The 27,478-nt window shown below is 40.7% G+C and overlaps 2 pseudogenes; both read left to right on the top strand.

Annotated features, from left to right (window-relative positions):
* Positions 1 to 309: 309 nt before the first annotated feature.
* Positions 310 to 16,747, top strand: LOC149143597 (uncharacterized; annotated as a pseudogene).
* Positions 16,748 to 16,762: 15 nt separating this feature from the next.
* Positions 16,763 to 19,670, top strand: LOC149143596 (transcription factor ICE1 pseudogene; annotated as a pseudogene).
* Positions 19,671 to 27,478: the final 7,808 nt, after the last annotated feature.

Here is a 27,478-nt window from a genome sequence, read left to right as displayed (position 1 = left end):
TTTTCCTGCTAGTTGTATCGAGGCCAATATTCCCTCATATACAGATTGAGCTGAGCGAGTTCTGAGTAGAAGAAATGGGCTTTCCAACTCTTTAGATGGTGCAGGATCGAATCCTAGGGACTAGAAATGGCTGAGAGTTGTTAGATTTCAGTGGAATATGCATCCAAAAGCTTCATACTAATCGGTTCTCACATATAAAAGCTAAATCATATATGGTAGTTGTCGCCATAATTAATCGATATATAGAACACTAGTGAGTTATATATATAGATATAGATTGACAGCATTGAGGATTGATTGGGGATAAAGATGTTGTCGAGAATGAATGTGAATGGTGGCATGTGGGGTCTGGAAGATGCCACAGACCTCCACTGCAACAACAATGAGAATTCGAATTTTCCAATGTTCAAGGCAATGTTGGACACGGAAGAATGGTTTAATTCTCACAACCATATTAACAATAACGATATAACTACTGCCAGTATGAATAAATGCTAACAACCATCCCGAGGGCCTGTGTTTCAATATATATATGAAGGATTTCTGATGCTATTCATCTTTGGTCAATCCGAATCCTGAGCCTCCCAATATGCTGTTACAGAATGCCATGAATTGTTGTTCATCATCGCCCACTTCGATTTTCAGCTTGAACCCTTCGCAGGTCCAGCCTTTCCTAGCTAGGGGGGAGCCACCATCATTAGCATCATCTTCATCATCACCATGCTCCCCAGCTCCCCAACGTTGCGGGTTCGAGTCCCTTCCAGGACTTAGCCTATGAGGGGTTGGTGAGCAACAACAATGCTAGTAGCAACAATAGCAGCAATAACTACTTGTATGGGAGGTTTTCGGGAGGAATTTTAGGTAGCTGAGTCCTAGCTTCGCGGGTTCGAGTCCCCGCACGAAATTTGCTACCCTGACGCCTAATATCAGCAGCCCACACAGCTAGATGGGTGGTAGTGGTAGCTCCAATCTGAACCCCAGAATGATGCCCACGAGAAACCTGAATCTCTCGGACACCGGATTATTTGGTAGCAATAATCACAACACCAACAACAACAATAATAATCTGAGCAATATTTTGGGGCCTTGTTATCCCTCGACTCACTGCGCCAATAAATTTTAGCAGCCCAGACATTCTTATACCCCTTGAGATTTGCGCCCCAGTGGGTGCTCAGCCTAATTTGTTTCAGAAGTGGGATTCTCTCAGACATACTTCCCTCAGCCTAGGTGCAATGAACCCTTGCATTGAAATGCTCGATGAAGAGTGTCACGCGGAAAGAGTCGTTAGTGCGGACACAACCGACCTTCCTAGAAAGCCTAAGACTCTCTAATGACAAACAAGACAAATAAGAGCAATCCTTCTCTAAATATGCTTTTACAATATGAGAAATCAAGTGTTTAGATCTTACCTGTAATCCAACGCTGTTGTAGTAGTCCAGCTTCGTTGATCCAGATGAGCTCCTCCTTCCCTTCGAAACCTGCATTCACCAACAATCAAACAATTAAATAGCACCTGAATATCACATAAAATAAAACATATTTAACATGTAGACCAAGGAGTACATGAAACAACTCATTAATAACAAATTGTTGAGAAGCATGGACTAATTTGTATTAAAAGGTAACAAAAGGAACCATTACAACCTGAGCCTTGGTGTTGTGCAAGCTCCTCCCAGGGTCCACAAGATTTCTCCCTTACTCTGATCAGTTCACCCACCTCCCAATGGAAACAAGTAAAGATGGTAATCTCTCCTCACAAGCTTCTACAAGGAAGTCCTAACTCCAGCAGCATCTACCCTTAGGAATGTTCAGCTTTCAACCTCCCCTCCCTTTGGCCCAATGCCTGTATTTATAATGCTCTATAGGAAGTTATTCAGGTCCACCATCAATGGGATAAGCCCGTCTTTGGATGGGATAGCTCCCCTATTGATGGGATAAGTTCCTCTTTGGTAGGGATACATGAACCATCTGGAGGCGCTTCATACACGTCAAACATGCTTCTAGAAGACTCTAGAAATGACCACAAGTAACTTTTTTAGAGTGAAACTTGCGCCTTTTGACCTTTACAGGAGTACGCACCCATCCCTTTACATACAGAGCGTACAAGTACGCAGGTTTTGTGAACTTGGGTTGCGTACCCGCAGGTGAGGCTAAGAGAAACTGCGTACCAGAGATAATTGACTTTTAAATGACTTTTCTCTCTTTCTTGAAGTTTGACATGGAAAGCAGAGGCATGAGACTTGCCAAGGGGGATAGTATGACAGTGGATGGAGCCATACTAACTGCAAATAGTCATGGTGACATTTTTTAGTGTAACAGATTGCCCCCTAAAGTGCGAAGCCTGTAGTAGATTAGGGTTTTTATGATCTAGGAAGGGTGAAGTACTTTATCATTTCAAGGAGTATCTTGTGGAGGACCCGGTCAGAACCTGCAAATATTCAACACAAAATACATATATAAGATGATATCATCGCTGAGGTAGGCTTTCCCATACTCAGATTGAAAACTTTAACTAACAATCTAACTACTGCTCTGATACAAGAATGATTTTGCAGTACATCACAATCATACACTTTTGTAGACACAGTATGGACGCAGCCATCTGTTTATGATTAGTCTACTGTATAATGAATACAAAACTCCTCGCAGCCTGGATGGTGGAAACTAGATCCAGGGTCTTCATTTCTACCTCCCGAATTGGTACGATTCTATCCACGCGAATAAATGAGTTGATGTCGAGCATGGTAGAAACCACTTGATTACCAGTCAATGATGTAAACCGTTAACAAGTGTGAGAGAGACCACCAGTGATGTCAATGGTTCTCAAAGTACCCAGTACAATCCATGAAATGTGAATGAATGAATTGATGTCGAACACGTCACGGAATCCTTTGATCGAAAGTCAATGATGTAAACTGTCGTCAAAGGCGAGAAACCTGCCATTGATGCATGCAGCCTTCAAGGTACTGACGATTTCTAAGTCATCTTTCTAGATAATGTGCTGATGTCGATAGAAAGCGACTCGTTGCAGGCAAGCCCACAACACGAAATCATTGTTCAAGTTGAAGAAATATTGTTGTAAGGACTGACTCAGGGATGGTCAAATGGATGACAAGTATTTTGCATATGAATGGTTTATTTGCAGAGACCTCTTGAACACATAACGACACGATAGATGGTTTGGTGATCATTGACCCAAAGTTAATACCCGGAAACGGTTAAAGACTTTCAAAGTGGTTTGATCAACTTTTAAGGCAAAGGATTTCCCAACCCAGGTGAATGAAAAGTGTCGTGTTCAAGAGCGGTGATAAGGTTCTTCTGTAACAAAGGATAACAAATCGGTTCATTCTGCTCTCTTTTCCCCCACCATTTCTGGCAAGTACCTCTTTATTTTTTACAAGCTTGAGGAGGATAACATATGCTTGATTATAAGCTCATCCTTCGGATGAGTCCAACTTAGTTTAGATTCGGACCCTAAGAAGGAGTGGTCCGTTCCTATTTGTAATCGAACAGGTCCTTTACTGTGAAATTTTAACGAGTCCAGTATAGGAGAAACTCGGCGTTTTTCATTTTTAGAGAGTCTGAAAAAACTAAAGAAGACTCCAAAGAGAAATTTTTCGTAAATTTGTGTTTCCCAAGCCCGAAAAAGTATAAAATAATACCTGAGAGAACCGCTTGATCTTGCGACCAAGGAGTACTTTCATGTTTAGTGCCGTTGACCTGAGAAGTAAAAAGCGATCAAGGACACGTCCTTTTATTTCCAATATCGAGTTTGAAACGACAAAAACCCAACAATCTTTTCATGTTTTTACGGTCAGAAAAGGGCTATAAGAGGACCGTCTTTTAATTCCATTTTAATGAGTGTAAAAGAAACGCTCGGCAATCTTTTCATGTTTTAGGAGTCAGAAAAGGGCTTAAAAGATGACTCTGACGTGAAAAATGATAATTTACCCTAAATTCCCTTTGTCCTGCACAAAAACAACACATTACTCATACCTGTTTAAGATGGGCAAAAATACATTGAAAAATATCCTTTCATGGTGAAAAATAAACAAACTTAGTATTCATTCATCCAAAAAACCTATAAAAAGACCTTTTACCATGTCATTTTTACCATTTCACTGTTGAGGTTGAGAAAAGGGCTTTTGACAAGAAACTTCCTGTGGATATTGCGGAGAATCCGACCACCAGAACCGAACGCCGTCTCATCAGGTATTCTACAACATCCTTCTCTTGCTTTCCATCCATTTAAAATTCATTTTTAGGTTTTTATTTGATTTTTTGTAGGTCTTGGGGTTTCAAGATGCGCCCTTCGGGGTACACAGGTCATGCACTACTGACCTGCGTACCCCGATATTTTCTCAATGGGGAAAATACTGGGCGTACGCACCCGGCCTTAAGGGAAGCTCCGTCGGGATGCTCTGTTCCTAAAAGCCGGGGTGCGTACCCCGCAAAACACATTTTGAAACCCTAATTTCTCCAAAATGGACCAAAATTTTAAAATTTTATGGACTCTAACAGATGTTTTATGATGTGCAGGGTGCACACCATGCTTGATTGGCGTGAAAGAGAACACGAGGACGTTGATTTGGCCGCAATAGGTCATCAACCTTCTATTGATGCGTTAAAGGCATGCGGTCTCTATAAGTACTGGGCCATACCTGGCATGAGGGCCCAGGTGCCATTCCTTGAGTGGCTGGTTGAAAGGTGGAACATTCAGGATCAGTGTTTCTACATCGGAGAGCACCAGCTCGAGATAGAGCCCTCCGACATATATTTTCTCACTGGATTTCCTAACAGGGGCGAGCAACTCTCTCTATTCGGGACTAGGCCGGGTGGCCAATCCCTTACTAGTCTCTGGCTAGAGTGGTGCAACAATCAAAACCAAGAGAAGGGGATAGAAATCAAATACATATCCCGACCTGAACTTATGGTGATAGCCTTTACTGTTACCAGACTTTGCGGCATGGCCGCTTTGCACCATGCCACCGGGTCCCAAATGCAGATGGCTATAGATTGCTTCCAAGGCACCATTTTCAACTGGTGTGATGCTGTGTTGGCCAATATGAAGGGCCAACTAACCAGGGCAAAGAGAGTACAACTGAAGACCTTTGGATATGGGTCTTTAGTTGTGAGCTTTGCCCTAGAGAGAGTTCCAATGCTGATCCCCCAGCATCTTACAGTTCCAGTTGGGCCTCCTCGGGAGCCTAAGTTGACGAGATGGATTGCGGTAATGGCCCGGCATCCTGATGAGGGAGCAGCAGTTGTTCGATTTCCTGACGGTTACTTTCACTGGTTGGAGAACCAGGTCTTTGCGATTCAGGATTTTCCTTATGCCGGAATGGATTTTCGGAATGATCCGGACATGGTTCTTCCACAGGGAGAACAATGGGACGACAGAGGTATTTCATTCTTCACAAGTTTTAAATTATGTATTTTTTTTGTTTTTTATATATCGTCTCAAAACTAACAGCACAAATTTTCAAAATGCAGATGTAGGTCCACGGCGTCCGGCCAACCTCCGGGCTTTTGAGAGGAGAGTACCAGCTGTACCAGCACCAGCCCCACAGGATGCGGCCGCAGAGACCTTAGCCGAGCTAGAACAGGATCTAGAGCGTCTGACGGCGGATATACCAGAGACCACTATAGATGACATTCCTATCCGACTTCAGCGCTACGTGGTCGCAATCCCAGGACCTTTCAAGAGGTTCCTATGTAGGGTAGCGCGGGCAGTGGTCTCGTATAGAGAGCACCACCAGTGATTGGCTAGTCACTTTTGTAGACACATGACATTTTTGGTTTTTTTGTACTTATCATTTTGCCGATCATAAGGTGTTTTTCAACCTATGATCGAAGACGATGTATATTTTTGACACACTCCTATCTATATATATCATTATTACCGGCTTATTTTGTTAAACATGTGTGATGAAATGTTTATAAATTTACATTTATGATTGTTACAAATGTCTATTTAACATTCGAGATGCCATTGCATCTGCTAATGTATTTAAAGACCTTGGAATATGTTGATATTCAATGTAATCAAATTCACGTTCCAAGAGACGCACCCTCAAAAACAATCTTAATAACACTGGATTTCTAATGGCACAGACTCTATTAAGCTGTAATACAACGAGTTCAGAATCTAACCTCACTATCAAACTCCGAATCCCAAATGAAATAGATTCAGATAATAATTCAATCACTGCACTGTATTCTGCAATGTTGTTTGTTGTTTGACCGAGGCTCACCCCATGCATAGAAACTAACTCGTCAGAGGGCGAACAGATAACCCAAGCTGCAGAAGAGATATTCCATGTACTACGACAAGCACCATCAGCAAATCCAATGTACGTTTGGAGAGGCGTCGACATCTGCAATATCAAGAGTAAAACCAAGATAAGCCAGAATAACGACAAAAACACACTCTTTAAACTAAGCACACAGCCTAAACTAAGCAAACATACCAATTAAAAAGAAAATTAACCTAACTAGGACTAACTAAATCTCCATACCCACCATTTAAGCATAATACCTCTTTAGGTAAAGTCCATTTCTGGGCTTACCCAAAGAGTCCCCATCAAAATCTACCAACTCATAGGCCCCTTTTGCCAGCTTTCGCTTGACAATGTAGGGCCCATGCCACATGGGAACGAATTTTCCAGCACCTAATTTATTGTTAGCTTGATCATATAATAGCACTAGGTCTCCTTCCGAAAAATTATGAGGGGTCACGTTACGGTCATACTGAGCTTTCATCCTTTTTGCGTGAGTCTCGATTGCCAAAGCAGCGTCACGTCGAGTCTCATCTAATTTAGCTAAGTATAACAGACGCTTCTCCTCTTCGGAAGTAGCTGGGAGTAATTCGATAGCCATTTGAAGTGATGGGATTTCGCATTCAATGGGAAACACTGCTTCCAAACCATAAACTAGTTGGAAAGGAGTGAACCTTGTTGATGTTTTTACTAAGGTTTGATACGCCCAAAGCACTGAGAATAACATGTTATGCCAATTCGACCGATGAATACCAATGATTCGTCGGATCATGATAAGGAGAACTTTGTTGATGGATTCAACCAAACCGTTTGCTTGAGGATAATAAGGAGTAGAACTATCATGGCGTAAACCAAGCTGGCTTGTAAGTTCTGTCATCATAATGTTTCGAAAATGGCGCCCATGGTCAGTGATTATCGCTTTTGGGACACCAAACCTAGAAATAATATGATTGAATACGAAAATCGTTGCTGTTTTGCCGCTTGCCTCGAATGTAGGCATCGCCTCGGCCCATTTAGTAAAATAATCAACCGCAACGATGATATACGCATGCCCCCCGGCCGAGTGAGGGTTACAAGTAATAAAATCGATACCCCATTTAGCAAAAGGACCAATGGCAATTATAGGGTGGAGAGGAGCAGGTGGTGCATGCATCTTGCGATCAAACACTTGGTAGTTATGGCATTTTCGGACCGCAATGATACAATCTTTAAACATGGACGACCAGAAATAGCCAGCACGCAACACCTTCTGAGCTGTGGCATACCCAGACATATGACTGCCACATGCTCCAGAATAACAGTCATTCAAAACCTTTTCTGCCTCTTCATGAGTTAAGCAACGACGAAAAACCAAGTCCGCCCCATGACGATAAAGAGTATCTCCAATAATCTTGTATTGTTGGGATTGGAATCGAATTTTCCGACGTTCCGACTTTGAAGCTTTGGGCCGAAAGGATTGGGTTTGGAGATAGACGATTATATCCCCATACCACGGATCTAAAGTGCTGATAAGAAATAGAGATTCGTCCGCAATGGGTTCCTCTGCCACAGTTTCCGTGTCAGCACGCAGGAAGTCACACATCAATTCCGCAAAAACTAAGGATTTCTTAGACTTGGACTTCTCAAACTCCAAATCGAACTCCTGCAGGATAACAATCCATTTGGAGTACTTGCCCCCTAGCAATTGTTTTGTCAAAATATAGATCATAGGGTTACAATCTGAAATCACTGTAGTTTTACGGAGAAGAATGTAATGACGAAAACGCTGGACAGCTTGAACGGCTGCCAGTGCCAACTTTTCCACATGCGAGTATTTTAGCTCGGTTGGATTTAACGTCCGACTAAGGTAATATATCACATGTTCCATTCCAAATTCGTCTTCCTGAACTAAGACCATTCCAATGGTGGAGTGGGAGGCGGCGAGATACAAAAAGTAATCCTGGTTGTAGTTGGGAGGATGCAACAACGGTGCATGGGTCAACGCGTGCTTAAGTGCATCAAAAGATTTCTGAGCTATCTCATCCCAAGAAAATTGAGCGTTTTGTTTCAACAACCGGGTGAAACCCTTTGTAACCTCGGCGTAGTTAGGAATGAATCGACGTAAAAAGTTTGCTTTCCCTTGCAAACTTTGGAGTTGGCGCAAACTCGAAGGAGGAGGCAATTTGATGATAGCTTCGACCTTCGAGGGATCGACGCGGATACCGGCTTTTGAAACGACAAATCCTAGCAATCGTCCCACTTCTATGCAAAAGACACATTTGTGTGGGTTCAACTGAATTCGATAATGCCGACACCTCATAAAAATAGCGCGTAAATGGACAAGGTGATTAGCTCGATGTAAAGAATGAGCAGGCAAATCATCGAGATACGGTTGCACAATGTGCTTGATGTCGTCAAACGCGTAAGACATTGCCCGTTGGAAAGTGGCTCCGGCATTCTTAAGTCCGAAAGGTAATTTGCAATAAGAAAATGTCCCCCAAGGACAAATGAAAGCCGTTTTTGGTTGATCGGCAGGTAGAATATTGATTTGGTTGTAACCGGAAAAACCGTCCATAAAGGAAAATATTTCACTGCCGGCACAATCATCAATTATTTGATCGATATAGGGTGTAGGATAGTTGTCTTTTGGACAAGCACGATTTATATCCCTATAGTCGATACATATTCTTATTGTTCCTTGTTTCTTGTTAACCGAAACAATATTCGATACCCAATCCGTTAACGGGATCGGATAAATGAAACCTGCTTTCAATAGCTTCTCGACTTCTGCTTTAATCGTAGCCGCTTTCCTAGGGTGTATCTAACGCAGACCTTGCCGAATGGGTTTAGCGTCCGGGTAGGTCTTGATTTCATGAACAACAATGGATGGATCAATTCCTGGCATTTCCTCATAGGACCAGGCAAACACGTCGCGAAATTCTTGAAATAGGACCTTGTATGTTTGAATTTTGTTATCTGTACACGAGGCACCTATATGAATGTTTTCAATATTTCCGGTTTTGACTGAAATGTCAATGGCAATAGTTTGGGAAATGTTTCCCAAATTCAACTCTGAATCAGGATGTTTCATGGGATTCTGAGCGTCCTTGACATATTCAGCTGTAAAAAATGATGAAAAATCATTTTCAAAGTCATCACCCTCAGGTAAAAACGAAGATCTATGATGAAGATCTTCCCATGGTAGATCGTTTACACTTAGGATTTCGCGAAGTTGTTCATCAGATGACACAACTTCGGGAAACGTTATCCGTTCCGAGGTTGACGTGAAAAATGATTTCTCACGGACCACATTCATTTGGTCGAATTGGGTTGAACTAGAGTTGGAAAAAGACTGCACAGCCTCATAAGCAATTTCATATGGACTCAAAGGCATTGTATTACCGAAGGAGTCTATTTCAGATTCAGATGGGACAATCCAAGGATCATCGTAAATAATAGCGTCTGAAGTAATCATATGAATTGATGTGAATGAAGGGTCTGCATTGATGGAAGGAAAGGGAAAAGTTCCCAGTAAACCAGAATCTTTAACCAATCTTACACCAACATTCCTGTAAGGGATCGTCGTTTTACCGACATGCTGGATATTCTCTGAAGAGGCTGGGTCGGATGAAAAGAAAGCCAGCTGGTCTATTGTCACGATCTTACCATTATGTGGGAACTTTATAACTCTGAAGACCGATGACACAACCGCTGTCATAGCATAAGACCAACTGCGACGCAAAAGAAGGTTGTAGTCTAGAGGGGCATCAACCACCTCCACATCCAGACTAACGGTTTTTCCTTCAACCCCTATAGGCAAATCCTGTAGAATGCCAAACGGATAGAACCCACGGCCATCAAAGGCCTTAAGAATCGTCGGGGATTGGTTCAGTGAAGGAGAACCAAGCGATCTCCAACACTGAATCGACATAATACACGTAGAAGCTCCTTCATCAATTACAGTCTGATGAATAGGCCTGTTTTTTACTATCACTGGAATCTGGAAAGCCATTTGATGAGGGAGACGCGGTGTACTATTTTCTAGGTCAAAGATTATCAGGTTCGGGTCCTGAATATCAATAGCTCCTATAGCCAACAAGAGTAATTTTCGTTGTGCTGGGCATGATTGCAGCACTTCCAAAGCCGACATTGCTGAGGGTGAAACAGCTAAATCCTCAACAATGTTATAATTCTGAGCTGCTCTCGCATGTGGATTGAAAGTAGACTTTCGAAGTATACCCTTGGCGGGTGGTTTAATTATCAAGTCCGGGTTAGGTTTCTCGATCTGTAGTGGATCGGAACCGGGAGCTGAGGTTGATGGATTAGAATGAGAAGATTCTGCTTCTTTGCCATCAACAGGATTCTTACTACCATAATCTTGCGATCGAGTCGCAATCCGTACATGAGACATCATCAATATGGGTTCTTCACTGGCACTCGAGGAAGAACCTATCATCTTACTCTCCTACTTTGGAAATGGATCTTTCAAAACAGCAGGAGTTGGGGAACCTTTAACGATTTTCACAACCTCTACCCGATGAGGGAAATCTCTTGTGAAATGATCTTATTCACAAATTAAACAAGGATAGCGAGGTTTGCGCTTTTCGTCGTTAGATTCCGACTTCTCTTTTTTCTCCTTTGGAGCCTTGTCTGCTTTGTCCTTCTTCTTGCCTTTCTTCTTACCACCGTTTTTTGATTTAGCCGTAGATGACTCTACAGCATGAATATCGGCAGTAATTTCAGGAGAAGATTCTCCTGTCGGGGAGTCCGGTAAGGTTATTATTGGAGAAGAATTCTTTGAGGATTTCTTCTTACTTTTAGTATTCACCGTACCAATCATGCCATCAGCAGCATGAGACCCCGAAGGAGCAGCAACAATTTGATTCGACTTAGGAAGATCTGGGATCTTCTCGTGCAACGTACCCGACTGAGTATAAACTAAGTCAAGGTACTGGGCTTGAGCAATGACTTGCTCCTTAGTAACCACTCCGGCCTTAGCTACATCTTCAGTAATCTTCGGTAATAATGATTTTACAAACCATTCAGCTAAGATTTGGTCCGGGATAAAAACTTTCACTAAACTTCTTCGACGTCTCCATTCATGAATATGATCGGAAATATAAGTGGAGGTTGACTATTTTAATGAAGTTAATAGCTCCGTGTCGTTATCGTATCTGACCGGCAACTGAAAATGAGTTAGGAACGAGGTAGCTAACTGGCTAAAATTGTAAAAAGAGGCCCGTGGTAACTCAATGTACCACTTGGCCGCGAGACCAATGAGCGTACGTTGGAAAAGACGTAAGCGGATCGAATCATCCGAGATAGAATTTGAAGCACACCAGAGGTGGTAAGTCATCACGTGATTGGACGGATCCTCTCCATACTTACCTTCGAACTTGGGTATATCACTGGGCAACTTATTTGGCATTGGCGGCCAGAACGGAAGATATTGAATTGGATCGTTCGTTAGGTGCGTCAAGTCTGGTAAATCCAAAGTTGCGATAAACGGTAACTGCCAGTTAGGATCTCTAAAACTCTGGGTCACAAGACCAGTCCCAGGAGGAGGATATCCAGGATAACTAGGAACAGGAATCGCATTAGGGATATTATATCCTCCTGGAAAACCAGGATTAACCGGACCGTACTGGGGTTGTTGAGGTTGTTGATAAGTGTACCCAGGATACTTTTGATACTGGTAAACCGGTTGTTGGACAGCAGGACCGAATTGGTACTGTCCCTGGTACTGTTGGTGAGTAAATTGAGGTTGAGTTGTTACAACAGTACTTAAACCAGGCTGCCCTACAGGCATCTGGACCGTGGTTTGAATCGTAGATCCGGACAACGGTAAAGATGTCTGAGGAGTGGTTGCAGAGACAGTAGAAACCGGAGCTGTCGATACTCCAGAAGTAAGTGCGGTAGTTGCAGCAGCCGTTTGAGATGGAGTACTAGGTGCAATTGGCGGCTGAGTAACTACCGAAGTCACAGAAGTTTGAACATTTGACAGGACAGATTGCGGTTGCTGGGGTGGACCAGAAACTACGGATTGTCCAGTTTGAGGTACCAACTGTATACTTGGCTGCAACACCTGTTGACCTTGTGATGGATCCCACACTATCATTCCGAGGTATTGACCCGTAACAGGTTGAGGATACTGAGATCCATAACCAGATTGAGGATAGGATTGATAACTGAAAGGCATAGTTCCCATACCTTGAACATATGACTGACCTTGAGGTGGTTGATAACCTTGACTCGAGTATTGACCTTGAGGTTGATAACCTTGGGGTAAATACTGATACTGGGGTTGACCTTGACCTTGAGGTTGATACCCTTGAGGTTGATATCCTTGGGGTTGATACCCTTGAGGTAAATATTGATACTGAGGTTGACCCTGGGGTACATATTGAGGATGGGGTTGACCTTGAGGCATGTATTGCACCACGGGTACATACTGACCTTGAAGCTGCCCCCCAGACACAATTTGTGTACCTTGAGGTTGCCCCTAGGGTGTTAATTGAGGCTTCCCCGCAGGCGATAATTGACCACCTTGAGGTTGAGAAACGGGAACTGAACCTGACATCATGTAAATGTCTCCTACACCCAACGGTTTGTTACCATTGTTTCCAGGTAATAACCCATGATCAATGGGTTGAGGAGATGCCCCCGCAAAGGTACCAGAAAGTGATTGATACCCGGTCGGAACAGAAGGACCGCCGTGCAAGAAAGATTCAGGAGTTTGAGTAAACACGGACGACTGACCAGACATATTTACAGGAGTATAAATACCTCTGGGTGGAAAAGGATTACGAGGTGGAGAAAAACCTACCCCTGAGTTGTCTAAATAATTGGTTAACGACAATTACCAAGTAGTACTTCTAGGAGGACTGTAAAAGATAGATTCACGCTCCATGAGATCAATAGTAGGTTGATCTTCAAGGGTAGATACGCCTAATTCTTCCTCTGGAGCAAGTTCTTCAATAGCTATCAAACCAGTAGGAAGATTTTCGGTGATGACTCTTTCTACCCTAGGTGAATCTGGTACACTAGAAGTTGGAGTAACAGGTTCAGATATTTCAGGTTCTTCGCATATATCACTAGTAGATGAAAAACTACCAGCAAGCTCAGAAACTTCAACTGCCTCAGGATTATAACCTGTCTCTAGAGTTTGGTAATCTTGATGGACTACCAACGAAGACTCTCCTTCTTCTGGTGAACCTACTCTACTGCCGCTAGGAGGAGTTACAAGGACCTTTAAACCTTTGTAATGACCCGGGACGTCTTCAGGAGGTCCACCCCGTGATCTACGGAGTTTCCTCAACAAATCGGTTCCGGTAACAATCTCAGGTGACTTGCCCCGAAGTCTACGGGACTGTCTCGGTAATTCCGCCACAGTTAAAAACTTTTAACTACTGCACACGCAAACAAAGTAAAATCTCAAAACAAACCACCTAAAGTCTCTAAAGAACCAAACAAATTTGAATCATACGCCTAAAGAATCTAGGGCGTCAAACCAAGCAAAAACAGTAGCCTTCCAGACCAAAAACGCTAGTTGGAGATGAAACCCAACATCGCTGGATTCAGTACAGAAGTGGCGGGTGGAACAGTTACCCCGACAACCTTCTTAATGAATAGACCGGCACAAGTTCCTCCACTTTAACCGTCTCGAGTGAAGTGAACCCCCCGGAAAATCCAAGTGAGTCTAGCCGACGTCTGCTCCAGGTACAGTGGGATCTTCCCTCCACCGTCACCTCGGTAGAATCCTAAAGATAATGGTTACTAAGGTTACCAACCGCAACAAATGCACCTGGGGGAACAGTCTACACTCCAACAGCACGCAAGGGCAGAGTATCAAGCTCAATCCCCTTGCCGGTTCCTTGACAATAATCCAAGGTTTAATGACAAGTGACCACTGGCTCCTCGACAATGGTGAATCTGAGGTTTACCGTTTGTAATACATGCGTGTCTGGCGTCGTTCCCAACGAGGGAGGATTGATCCCCTCACTGGTTCGGACACGAGCTCGTGCTTCTCCTTTAAGAGGAGCTTTCCCAGGGTACAAATGAGACAATTGGATTTATTCTATCACAAGATAAGCTACTTGTTTGGTTTTGTTGTCTTGGAGAGTTAATTACTCTCCTACTCCAAGACACTAGCCTAATCTAAATTGGTGTTTCAGAGCCCTAGTAAATAAAAGTTACTATGTTGATTTTACTTTAAGCGTTAATTTTATGGTTTTTCTTAAAGACAAAAGGTAGTGGAGATGAAATTGGTGGTGTGTAGACTCGACTCACAACCACTACAAAGATGCACCTAAGATGATTTACACTACTTTTCCTTTTCAATGAATCTCCTAACTAAGAGAGTTGGAAAATGCAAATTTTATAGAAAACAACTTTCTTAGTAAAGACAATCAAAGAAACAATTCTTTTTATCTTTTCAAAATGCACAACTCATGACCACTAATTACTCTACGAAATTTCCTTCTTCTCCCAAAAGTCTACAGATGCTACCAAAGCAAACTTTTTCCAAAAGAATTTTTTGTGTTTTTTCTATGTTAATAAAGCATGGAAAACTATTGTATCAAATCGAATTTAACAAATCTAAGGCAATCAAATCAAAAGCAAATTTACCTAAAAGTAAAAATAACGAGGACAAAAGCCTACAAGGATGATTCCCGGATGTTTTACTTAGTCAAAATGCAACTAAGGATCAGTTCATGCAGAATCATAAACTAACCAAAAAACAAAATCGAAATCTTTTTGTTCTTTTTTCTCAAGAATGGAATTCAAGGCTTTAACAAACAAACTTTTCGAGATTCGCAAAGAGAAGACACAAAGGTAGGTATCTCACTAAGGTGACTTCTATGACAGGCCCGACTCCTAAGAGGACTGATCAAAACCAGGGAGATCCAAAGTTTGACAACCCCTAACGCCAAAGTCACTACAGGACCAGTTAAAAATCAAACCCTAAGGAAAAATCCCTATGAATTCCACCAAAACCCTCGACACTAACGGGACAAGTTTAGGTGAAGATCTTTGACAGTAAACTGATGGATCTGGGCAGTAAAAACAAAGTAAAAGAAAAATCTAAAAGAGCAAAAAGCAAAAATTGAAATTTTCTCAAAATTGACAGGGGTACGCAGGTCATCTGTTCACACAGGCGCGGGTACGCACTGTGCACAAAGACGCAGTGCGTACAAGTACGCACTGTGTTAAACCTAGAGACTGCGTACTACTGGAAAGACTAAGAAAAATAAAAAACTAAATTGACTCTAAGCTAACCCACCCAAATACACAGCTAGACAACCAAAAATCAGAAAACAAGCAATTTTTCTCATATCAAAATATCAAATCAAAAAGAACTCAAACACATTAATGGAGTCCCCAGTGGAGTCGCCATTTTGTCACGCGGAAAGAGCCCTTAGTTCGGACACAACTGACCTTCCTAGAAAGCCTAAGACTCTCTAATGACAAACAAGACAAATAAGAGCAATCCTTCTCTAAATATGCTTTTACAATATGAGAAATCAAGTGTTTAGATCCTACCTATAATCCAACGTTGTTGTAGCAGTCCAGCTTCGTTGATCCGGATGAGCTCCTCCTTCCCTTCGAAACCTACATTCACCAACAATCAAATGATTACATAGCACCTGAATATCACATAAAATAAAACATATTTAACATGTAGACCAAGGAGTACATGAAACAACTCATTAATAACAAATTGTTGAGAAGAATGGACTAATTTGTATTAAAAGGTAACAAAAGGAACCATTACAACCTGAGCCTTGGTGTTGTGCAAGCTCCTCCCAGGGTCCACAAGAGTTCTCCCTTACTCTGATCAGCTCACCCACCTCCCAATGGAAACAAGTAAAGATGGTAATCTCTCCTCACAAGCTTCTACAAGGAAGTCCTAATTCCAACAGCATCTACCCTTAGGAATGTTCAGCTTTCAACCTCCCCTCCCTTTGGCCCAATGCCTGTATTTATAATGCTCTAGAGGAAGTTATTCAGGTCCACCATCAATGGGATAAGCCCCTCTTTGGATGGGATAGCTCCCCTATTGATGGGATAAGTTCCTCTTTGGTAGGGATACATGAACCATCTGGAGGCGCTTCATACACGTCAAACATGCTTCTAGAAGACTCTAGAAATGACCACAAGTAACTTTTTTAGAGTGAAACTTGCGCCTTTTGACCTTTACAGGAGTACGCACCTATCCCTTTACATACAGAGCGTACAAGTACGCAGATTTTGTGAACTTGGGTTGCGTAACCACAGGTGAGGCTAAGAGAAACTGCGTACCAAAGATAATTGACTTTTAAATGACTTTTCTCTCTTTCTTGAAGTTTGACATGGAAAGCAGAGGCATGAGACTTGCCAAGGGGGATAGTATGACAGTGGATGGAGCCATACTAACTGCAAATAGTCATGGTGACATTTTTTAGTGTAACAAAGAGATCCCCAGTGGCACTAGCAATAACAATGTGTAAGGGAAGAGGAAGTTGATGTCAGTGGGTGTTGATAAGAAAGAGGAGGAGGATGTGGATGAAATCAATGATGGGTCTAGGGTTCCATATGATTCGGATGATGTTCGTGGTAACAATAATAGTAGTTATAAGGTCGACCAGATTGGGGAATATGGCATGGCCTCTGTAGGAGGCACTGGGAAAGCTGTTGTTGTTAATAACAATATTAATGGCGGTGGAGATAAGGGCAAGGAGAAGGGCTTACCTGCTAAGAATCTGACGGCCGAATGAAGGAACCAAAAGAAGCTCAATGATAGGCTTTACATGCTTCGGTCTATCATTCCTAAGATCAACAATATGGATCGAGCCTCTATTCTCAGAGATGCAATTGAGTATTCAAAAGAATAGCTTTTAGGTACAAATGACATCAATGGAATCAGCTACAACTGTCTCAGTGCTAGTATCAAACTAAAATTTGGAGTAAACTTGAAACCTTCATTTCGTGCAACATCTCATCACTGCCCATGTCTTTAAAAGACAGACACACTTTCCCAGATTCAGATTCAACCATAACCCACCAGAATGGTAGTGTACAAAAGTGGGTACATTAGGATATTCAGATGGAAAATGAATATCAAAGAAGAAAAACCCATCCTGATATGGAGTCCTAGTTGCTCCAACAATCACAGCTCTAAGAAAATCCATCCCATCCTCATAGATTCTCACAAATATTGTATCTGGTAAATTTTCTTGGAGAATGTTCCATTCTTGCTGAAACTTCTTCATCCATTTCTGCTTATTAATATGCTGGTTTGTTTCTTGGTGGTAGAAGTGATCCATAGGGTCCTTTACACTATCAAACTATTTGAAGTGACCTAGGTCATGACCACTGCTACTGGGCAAGCTATGCACTGTATTTTCCTCCCTTTTCTGTTCCATGTGCACTGTATCCTCCTCTCTTTTCTGTTCCATATCAAGGTTACCAAATATCAACTTAACTAAATCAAAATCAACAGTTTTCCAGCCTGCAGGACCATTTTTATCATCTTCTTCAGCATTATTGCAGACCGATGCATCATCTTCATCTCCATGAACCACAAATATTTGTTGAGGTCCAACCTTTGACACCATTCCAATTGCCCATGCTACCTCGATGTCTCCATCCTTGAAGACCTATGACATTCCCAATCCAAGATAGATTAGATTCTTCGAGACTCTTGTCAAGCTCTGCCTTCTCTCTTTTCATCAGAGTGTTTTGGTTTCTAGATAGATCTATAGTTCCAAAAACATTTTGGGTCTTGTTTCATCCTTACATTCTATTTGTCCAACCAACTGATTGACAATGGCAGGCACCTCTGTTTCCCCATATACAGGAAAGAGACATGTAACGATGTCCCCAACAAAGTAGTAGTAATCTGGATGGTGAGTTAGCTCATACACACTTACCAACTCCTCGCCATCAAATTTATGTGTATCTTTAGGACAATCCATAGCCTTGAGCCACTTCACTCTTGCTATGCGCTCTTTTGAATCCACACACTTTACAACTCCCACTCGTCTGCCTTTAGAAGAAGCATCGTCATCATCTGAATACTTATTCAACACATATTGTTCAGAAAAGAAGTCATACTCCAAAGGATTATAAATGGGAATCAATGTTCTAGAATCTACGCCATATGTCCTTGTGCCATCTTGCCATATCACATCTACCTTAGTCCATTTGTTGCCCACAGATAGCACCCCATCAAGAATGTTATCTTCACTGTGGACAACAATGTCATCTGTGGCGAGCAGAGTAACTTCTGACCTCTTCCTTTCTGACATCCTAGGAAGCAGGCACTAGTCGCCTAACCGCCAATTAGTATGTGAAAAACAAGACAATAAATTTAGCTGCTCAGGGTCCTGTTGCTCTGCAGGGATGATATTTGACTGAAAATCGTAACCAGGATTCACTGCAGCAATCCAGTTGACCCAAACTGATCCCAGTTCCACATCACCTACTGTAGCTTCCTTTTTATTTTTCTTCCATTCACAGCCATATACCATTCTTGAAAACTGCTGAGGAACTGCCCCTGACACGCTGTCCTGGAACGTAAGGATAATGGAGATTCTTGGAGATGGGAATAAGGTGATCAGGGTCGGCCTTCATTAGTTTACATTTTGATCCATCATCACATATAATTGTCACATCATCAACCACTGTATCAACTCTTCCAAGCCAAGGCCCATGAATTACATAATCACCCTATGCAAATGCCCTTATTCGATGAAGATTTCTACTGGAAATGTCTCTGATAGCAACTGATGTGGGAGTTGACAAATCTAGTGTAAGATCCACGTTAACCACCATGCCCATCTGTCTCGATGGATCTGAAGCTGAGGCAACAATATCACCATGAAAGAACACTCTGTCAAGCACCTCAATGTCACTTCTTTGAAAGGTTTGTCCAAACAATCCGTGCACAGTCCTTTGGAATAGGCTCCTCTTCATACTCATCATCACTGTCACCACTGGAAAGAGCTTATTCAGAAGATAAACGACCTTCACAATGAGCTTGAATCTACGTCCCAGGGACCTATTTTACCTGGCACATCTAATTTCCATCCTTTGACACCTACAACACCTTCTTTGCCTTGCCGAGTGAAAGAAGAGTGCCCAACTTCACTTCCCAGTCCCAATGCACAACCTGCAAGGGTGGAAGTTCGGATGAGGGAAGGGCATGCCCTAAATATCCATATGTTTTGTGCTAGATGGCCTGGACTGCTACTCTCCACTATGAGGGCACTGGATGGGCTTGGGCTTGATGTTCAACAAGCAATCATCAGTTGCTTCAATGGATTTGCACTAGATGTATTTCGGGTAGAGCAAGCTAAAGAAGGAAAAATTGCACCTGAGGAGATCAAAGTTGTGCTGCTACATACTGCAAGTTGTCATACTGCAATATAGCCTAAAGAATGCCCATGGCTGCAGAATATGTATATTATGACATAACTTCTCAAATTGCTCTGACCTAGCTGATGTGCTTGGAAAATATCAAATTAAGCATCTTATGGGGATGGAAACTGTCCACTAATGTCAATCTGGAGTTGCTACGAGTAATCATGCAACATCAACAGGAGGTCATTCTGTGATTGTTCCAAGTCCTGGGCTGAGCATTGCTTCTAATATGTTCCAATTCTAAGAGGTCTATTTAGAATTATATCTCCTCCATCCCCAAAAGCTGGAAGTTTGGCATCTAAACATACAAGCGACATCCTTATTTTACTTTCCCTATGTATTGTTGGTTTTCTTTCATATGAGAAATGAAAATAGATGGTGATATTTTTGTAAACAAGTTCTTTGCAAAGAGTTGGGCAACTACAGGCATTACTTTCTTAAATAAAACTATCATTATTTCATTTTAACACTTGATAGAATTTACTGTCTTGCTGGAAGGACTCGAAGGTAAAACGAATTTACCTTCTTGGAAAGGAAGGAATCAAGTTCCTCCTGTTTAGATATCATATATGGGTGCACTCCAAATACTGTCTCTAAGATGTGCTATTTTAAACTTTTTATTAAGTAAGTTTTGGATTAAACTAGTTCAATTTCCCTTCTTCAATCTAAAGTTCAAAACACTTTTTATTATTTGGGTTGCATTGAATGTGGAAGTGGTCAATACTATTGAGAACCTGCTTTCTATTGTTGTCCATTATAATGGGAAAAATATCCTTTTTTTTTAAATTTGTTACATTTTCCATTGTTCTAACTGGTTAGTCTTCATTAATAGACTAATAGTATCCACTTGGGACTAATAGTAGACTCTTAGATATTCAAGACATATGAATATTCTCTCTTGTGGCTATTATCTTGCTTCACAAAATGCTTTTGATTAGGGCTATAAAGATGTTGCAAGAACTTTGGTTGTGAAGCCGTTCCTTTGATTATATATATGCTTTTTGTAAATTTCCAATGGAGATGGAAATAAGCGAGCATATTTCAGTATTTGAGGGTTGTTACACTTTACTAACATAGAATTCATGCCATCTTCCGGCAGCGTGTCACATATGCAATATATTGTACTGTTAAGGCCCAATTAGAATATGAGTCATGGATGCTTAAGAGTTGTTGGCTTATTGTATGAGGCAGTAAAATCTCAGGTTTCCAAGCGAGGGGAACCTTCTAAGATTAATGTAGCTTGTTCTTTTTATATCAATGACCTCATCATTTATTCTAAATTTAAACGAAATTGCTAGCACACCAATCATCAAGTTTTGTTTTCCTTTCTCTTTTCTTTTTAACTGTTCTTTTTTTAGATAAGCATAGTAACTTGGAATGTGGCATCTCTCAGAACATGTAGAAGTAATAATTATTTTCTATCAATGAGGTCAACTGCTTGCACACAAACAATAGATTCCAACTTCCCACATTCTTGGAGAGGTTTATTTGATTATTGCACAGTTTTTTTTTTGTATAAATTTTCTCATTCCTTAATCTATCGATGTTTATATCTATAATTGTAATTGGCATCTTACACATCCACATAATTCAATTCTTTTGGTATTTAAAAACTAAAATATTTATATTGATTTTGGTACAAATTTTGCAAAAATTAGTAGTTTGAGGCAAGGCCTTGAAACTGGTTATACCGTTCTATTTGAAAAGACTGTAATTATCTAGTCCAAGAAAACTTTGACAAATATTGCACTTCCCCTCCATCTTGATTTATAAGCATTTTGAACTCAACCTAGAACTTTGATAGTCTTAGGACATGTACTTTTGATCTCAGGTTTCTAGGCATTTTGATTAAGCCATCAAACTTGGTAGAGTTAGAGATAATTAGGCCAAGCTTGTGCTTGCTTTTGAATTTGTACCCTTTTTTTTGGGGGCTTATTTGTTCGAGTGTATCCTTCAATTGGATATCACATAAAGAGCTAATATGGCCCCTTTGTTAATGTACTATAGGCCACTTAATTCTACCTCTTATTCAATGGGGTTACACAACTTTGAATTCTATGTATCACACAATGAATAACAATAAAACCTCGTAATTATTTCATTGAATAACAATACTAATACATTGTGTTGTTTTGAAATTCATGATTCGTAGGGTTGTCTCAATGATCCCAAATAAGGTGAAAATGAAAGAAACAACTTCAATTACTTAATCCAAAGTAAAGGAGGGCACCGCCATTATATACTCCAGTACTTCCAACAACATAACCTTCCCCATTTGTATGAATATGTGGATCTCTTCAAGATGTACAAAGAAGAGGTTGAGAGACCAACATTTTCCAATCCAAGTGAATAAGACAATAACCATGCTATTACAAATGACAATGTATGAATACCTCATCTTTATAATGTGGTAATGAGATCAACAATCTTCTATTGCTTGGACATGCAGCCCAAGTTCATTAATTGTATAGTTAAGTCTACCACATCATAATGATTAAATTTGGCTAAAGGATGTATCACTTGAACGTTTTGAACAAACTCTGTAATTGTCTCAAAATTATGATTGAAGAATGAGGTGAACTATATTTTACATTTGAAATTTTCAGTTTTGTTCCCCAGTGGAGTCGCCATTTTGTCGGGCGGATAAATCGTTCTTGCGGATAAGACCAATCTCCCTAGTATCTATGGATATCTAGCAACAAGCAAACCAAAGAAATTCTATCTTTCTCTAAAATATTGCAATTTATAAACAAAGGCCAATAGATGTTTGAGACCCTACCTCAAGTCCAGTGCTAGTTTGTGGAAGCCATGCTCCGTTTGTCCAAATGAGCTCCCTTTTAAAGAACCTGCAAACACAAACAGACACACATCAAATAACACCTGCATAGCCAATATAATAAACCATATTTATCATGATGATGAAGGAATTCATGAAATAAACCATAGAAGACAATTTATTGAGAAAAATGAATCTGATTGTATTAACTTTAAACAAAGAAGAACTTTACAACCTTGGTGCCTTGATGTTGTACAAGCTCCTCCTAGGGTCCAGCAAGAATCTCCTCTACTTTGAAAAGTTTTACTCTCTTCCCAAAGAAGCCAAAAGGTATGTAATCCCTCCTCTCAAGCTCAATTAGGAAGTCTAAATTCCAACAACATTTACCCTCAAAAATATTTAGCTTTCAACCAACCTAGCAACCAGCCCAATGCCTCAATTTATAGTGCAGAGGAGGGAAGTTACCAGGTCCACCTTCAAAGGGATAGAGTCCTCCTTCAAAGGGATAATCTCCTCTTATCAATAGGTTAGCTCCTTTAGTTATGGGATGCATGAACCACCCGGGAGCGAACTTGCCACCTCAAGATTCCTTCTAGAAGTGTCCAGAATTAATCCAAAGTGAGTTTTTAATGATGAACTTGCCCCTTTTTGACTTTTACAGGGATACGCACCCACTCCTTTAGAGACAGAGAGGGCAGGTACGTAGGTAACATGACCAAGGAGTGCGAGATTGTAGGTAATGCTTAAGAGAAAGTGCAGAACCAGAGTTTTAGAGATTTTCAAGGACTTTCTCTCATTTTTAAGGCTTGACATGAAGAGCTAAGGTTTGAGACTTGCAAAGGAGGACAATATGAGTGGTGATAGACTCACACTGACTGCAGAAAGTCACGGTGACAATATTTTGTGTAACAGATTGCTCCCTAAAGTGCGAAGTCTATAGTAGATGAGGATTTCATTTATCATCGAATAAGAGTGAAGTACTTTATCATTTCGAGGGTCATATTGTGGAGAGCCTGGTTGGAACCTGTAAAAACATTCAATACAAAATATATATATGAGATCATATCATCACTGAGGTAGGCATTCCCATACTCAGATCAAAACTGACTAGAAAACTAACTAAACTGCTCTGATATAGGAATGATTTTGCAATACATCACAAGTATAGACACATATAGACACAGTATGGATGTAGCCATCTGTTTATGAATAGTCCACTGTATAATGAATAACAAAATTCCTCGCAACTTGGATAGTGGAAACTAGATCCAGGGTCTTGATTTATACTTCCCGAAATAGTACGATTCTATCCATGTGAATGAATGTGTCGAAGTCAAACATGGTAGAAACCACTTGATTACCAGTCAATGATGTAAACTGTTAACAAGTGTGAGAGAAACCACCAGTATGGCTCTCAAAGTACTCAGTACAATCCATGAGATGTGAATAGATGTGTTGATGTCGAACATGTCATGGAATCCTTTGATCAAAGGTCAATGATGCAACCTATCGTCGAAGGCGAGAAACCTGCCATTGAGGCATGTAGATCCCAAGGTACTAATGATTTCTAGATCATATTTCTAGATAATGAGCTGAAGTTGATAGAAAGCGATTCGTCGTAGGCAAGCCCACAACACAAAATCATAGATCAAGTTTGAAGAAATATAGTTGCAAGGACTGACTCAGGGATGGTCAAGATGGAAGAAAGATATTTTGCAGATGAATGGTATATTTTCACTGACCTCTTGAACACATAATGACACAGCAGATGGTTTGGTGACAATTGACCCAAAGATAATACCCAAAAACTAGCTGAAGACTTTCAATATGGTTTGATCAACTGTTAGGCAAAGGATTTCCCAACCCAGGTGAACAAAAAGTGTCATATTCAAGAGTGGTTAAATGTTTTTCTGAGACACAAAGTATGACAAACAGGTTAATTTTTCTCTCTTTTCCCCCACCATTTCTGGCAAGTACCTCTTTATTTTTGACAAGCTTGAGGAGGATAACATTTTCTTGATTATAAGCTCATCCTTTGGATGAGTCCAACTTAGTTTAAATTCAAACCCTAAGAAGGAGTGGTACGCTCCTATTTGTAATTGAACAGGTCCTTTACTGTTAAATTTTAACGAGTCCAGTATAGGAGAAACTCGGTGTTTTTCAATTTTAGGGAGTCAGAAGAAAAACTTAAGAAAACTCCATGGTTGTCCTTTTTCGTAAATTTGTGTCTCCCAAGCTTGAAAAAGTATAAAATAATACTTGAGAGAACTGCTTGACCATTACGCTCAAGGAGTATTTTTCATAATTAGTGTCTCTGATATGAAAAAGTAAAAAAGTGACCAAAGACACGTCGTTTTATAACCAATATCGAATTTGAAACGACAAAAATCCGGCAATCTTTTCATGTTTATACGGTCAAAAAAGAGTTGTAAGTGGACCATCTTTTTAATTCCGCTATAACGAGCTTAAAAAGAAAAACTCGGCAATCTTTTCATATTTTAGGAGTCAGAAAAGAGCTTAAAGATGACTCTAATGTTTTTGTCGAAAATGATCAATTTTTCCTGAAAATTCCGATATTTTGCACAAAAACTCAAACATTACTCATACCTGTTTAAAATAAATAAAAATGCTTCAAAAGTTACCTCTTTAAAGTGAAAAATAAACAAATTAAAAATTCATTTATTCAAAAAAGCTTATAAAAAGGGCTTTTGTAAATTCATTTTTACCATTTGACTTTGGAGTGAGAAAGAGAGCTTTTGGGTAAGAAACTTCCCGTGAAGATTGTAAAAATCCGTCCATTAGAATCGAACACCGTCACCTCCAGGTAATCCATATCACTTTACTCTTGCATTTCAACCGTTTGAAATTTGTTTTTAGGTTTATATTTTTATTTTTTAGGAAGAAATTTGTTTAAAATTCCGCTCGCGGGGGTCCCCAGGCGCAGCATGCGAAACCTGCAGACCCTGACTTTTTCATATGCAGGAAAAAGCCAGGGGACCGCACCTGCTGTATAGGTAGAGTGCGGACCTATGCACTGTCTCTAACTTAGAGAGTGCGGTCCCTGCAGCATAGGTTTTATAATTCCAAATTCTTCAATTTTCGCTAAAAAACTTTGATTTAAAATGTTCTAATCCACCTTTTCTTTCAATGTAGGGTATACATCATGCTTAGTTAGTGGGAACAGGAGCACGAGGATGTGGAACTCGCCACAATCAATCATCGACCTTCAATTGATGCATTAAAGGAATGCAGTTTATTTAAATTCTGGGCCATACCCGGCATGAGGGCCCAGGTGGACTTTTTGCAGTGGCTGGTGACCAGGTGGAATGTGCAGGACCAACATTTTTATTATTGGTGGCCACTAGCTCGAAATGGAGCCGGAGGACATTTAATTTTTGACTGGTTTGCCCAAGAGAGGAGAATAATTGACTCTATTCGGGACTAGGCCAGGTGGCTAGTCTGTCGATAGCCTTCGGCTAGAGTTTTGTAATGACCAAACCAAGGACAAAGGGATTGACATCAAAACCATCTCCCGTCCTGAACTCAAAGTGATTGCATTTACTGTCACCAGACTCTGCGGAAGTGTAGCACTACATATGGCCACCAGATCCCAAATGTGGATGGTAGTAGACTGTTTTCGAGGCACCGTCTTCAACTGGTGCGAAGCTGTGTTGGCTAATGTAAAAAGCCAACTGACTAGAGCAAAGAACAGAAAACTGAAAAACTTTGGATATGGTTTCTTAGTTGTGAGCATTGGTCTAGAGAGGGTCCCAATGTTGGTCCCACAACATCTTTCCATTGAAGCTGGACTTCCCCGAGAGCCCAAGATGATGCGTTGGGTTGCAGTTATGGCTCGTCACCCTGAGCATGATGTATACCATACATTGAAAGAAAAGGCGGATTAGAACATTTTAAATCAAAGTTTTTGGGCGAAAATTGAAGAATTTGGAATTATAAAACCTATGCTGCGGGGACTGCACTCTCTAAGTTAGAGACAGTGCGTAGGTCTGCACTCTGCCTATACAGTAGGTGCGGGCCCCTGGCTTTTTCCGGCATACAAAAAAGTCAGGGTTTGTAGGTTTCGCATGCTATGCCTGTGGACCCCCGCGAGTGGAATTTTAAACAAATTTCTTCCTAAAAAATCAAAATATAAACCTAAAAAAAAAAATCAAATGGTTGAAATGCAAGAGTAAAGTGATGTGGATTACCTGGATGTGACGGTGTTCGATTCCAATGGACGGATTTTCCGCAATCTTCACGGGAAGTTTCTTACCCAAATGCTCTCTTTCTCATTTTGAAGTCAAACGGTAAAAATGAATTTACAAAAGCCCTTTTTATAAGCTTTTTTGAATAAATGAATTTTTAATTTGTTTATTTTTCACTTTAAAGAGGTAACTTTTGAAGCATTTTTATTTATTTTAAACAGGTATGAGTAATGCTTGAGTTTTTGTGCAGAATATCAGATTTTTCAGGCAAAATTGATCATTTTCGAAAAAAACATTAGAGTAATCTTTAAGCTCTTTCTTGACTCCTAAAATATGAAAAGATTGCCGAGTTTTTCAAAATTTTGATAGGGTCCGTAGGCCCCGAGTATAACTAGGTGCGTTACCACTCTTTGTGGTAAAGCAACAGTGTGGGGATGTCTGCACTGTGTTACAACCAGAACGTGTGGTCCTCTTCCAAAAGCGTGAAAAACAAAAACAATTCAAAATCTAAAGAACCTACCCAATCCCACACACATCAAGCAAAAACCAGAAATAGAGAAACAGTTTCTCAAGTCAAAGTAAAAGAAAAGGCAAAAACCAAAAATTCAAGTCCCCAGTGTAGTCGCCATTTTGTCGGGCGGATAAATCGTTCTTGCAGACAAGACCAATCTCCCTAGCATCTATGGATATCTAGCGACAAGCAAACCAAAAAAATTCTATCTTTCTCTAAATATTTCGATTTATAAATAAAGGCCAATAGATGTTTTAGACCCTACCTCATGTCCAGTGCTAGTTTGTGGAAGCCACGCTTCGTTTGTCCAAATGAGCTCCCCTTT

Source organism: Pinus tabuliformis, chromosome X, assembly GCF_031772625.1.
Source record: "Pinus tabuliformis cultivar Carrire ecotype Pingquan chromosome X, CPIR1, whole genome shotgun sequence".
Lineage (NCBI taxonomy): Eukaryota > Viridiplantae > Streptophyta > Pinopsida > Pinales > Pinaceae > Pinus > Pinus tabuliformis.
This window is presented reverse-complemented; position numbering and strand designations above follow the sequence as displayed.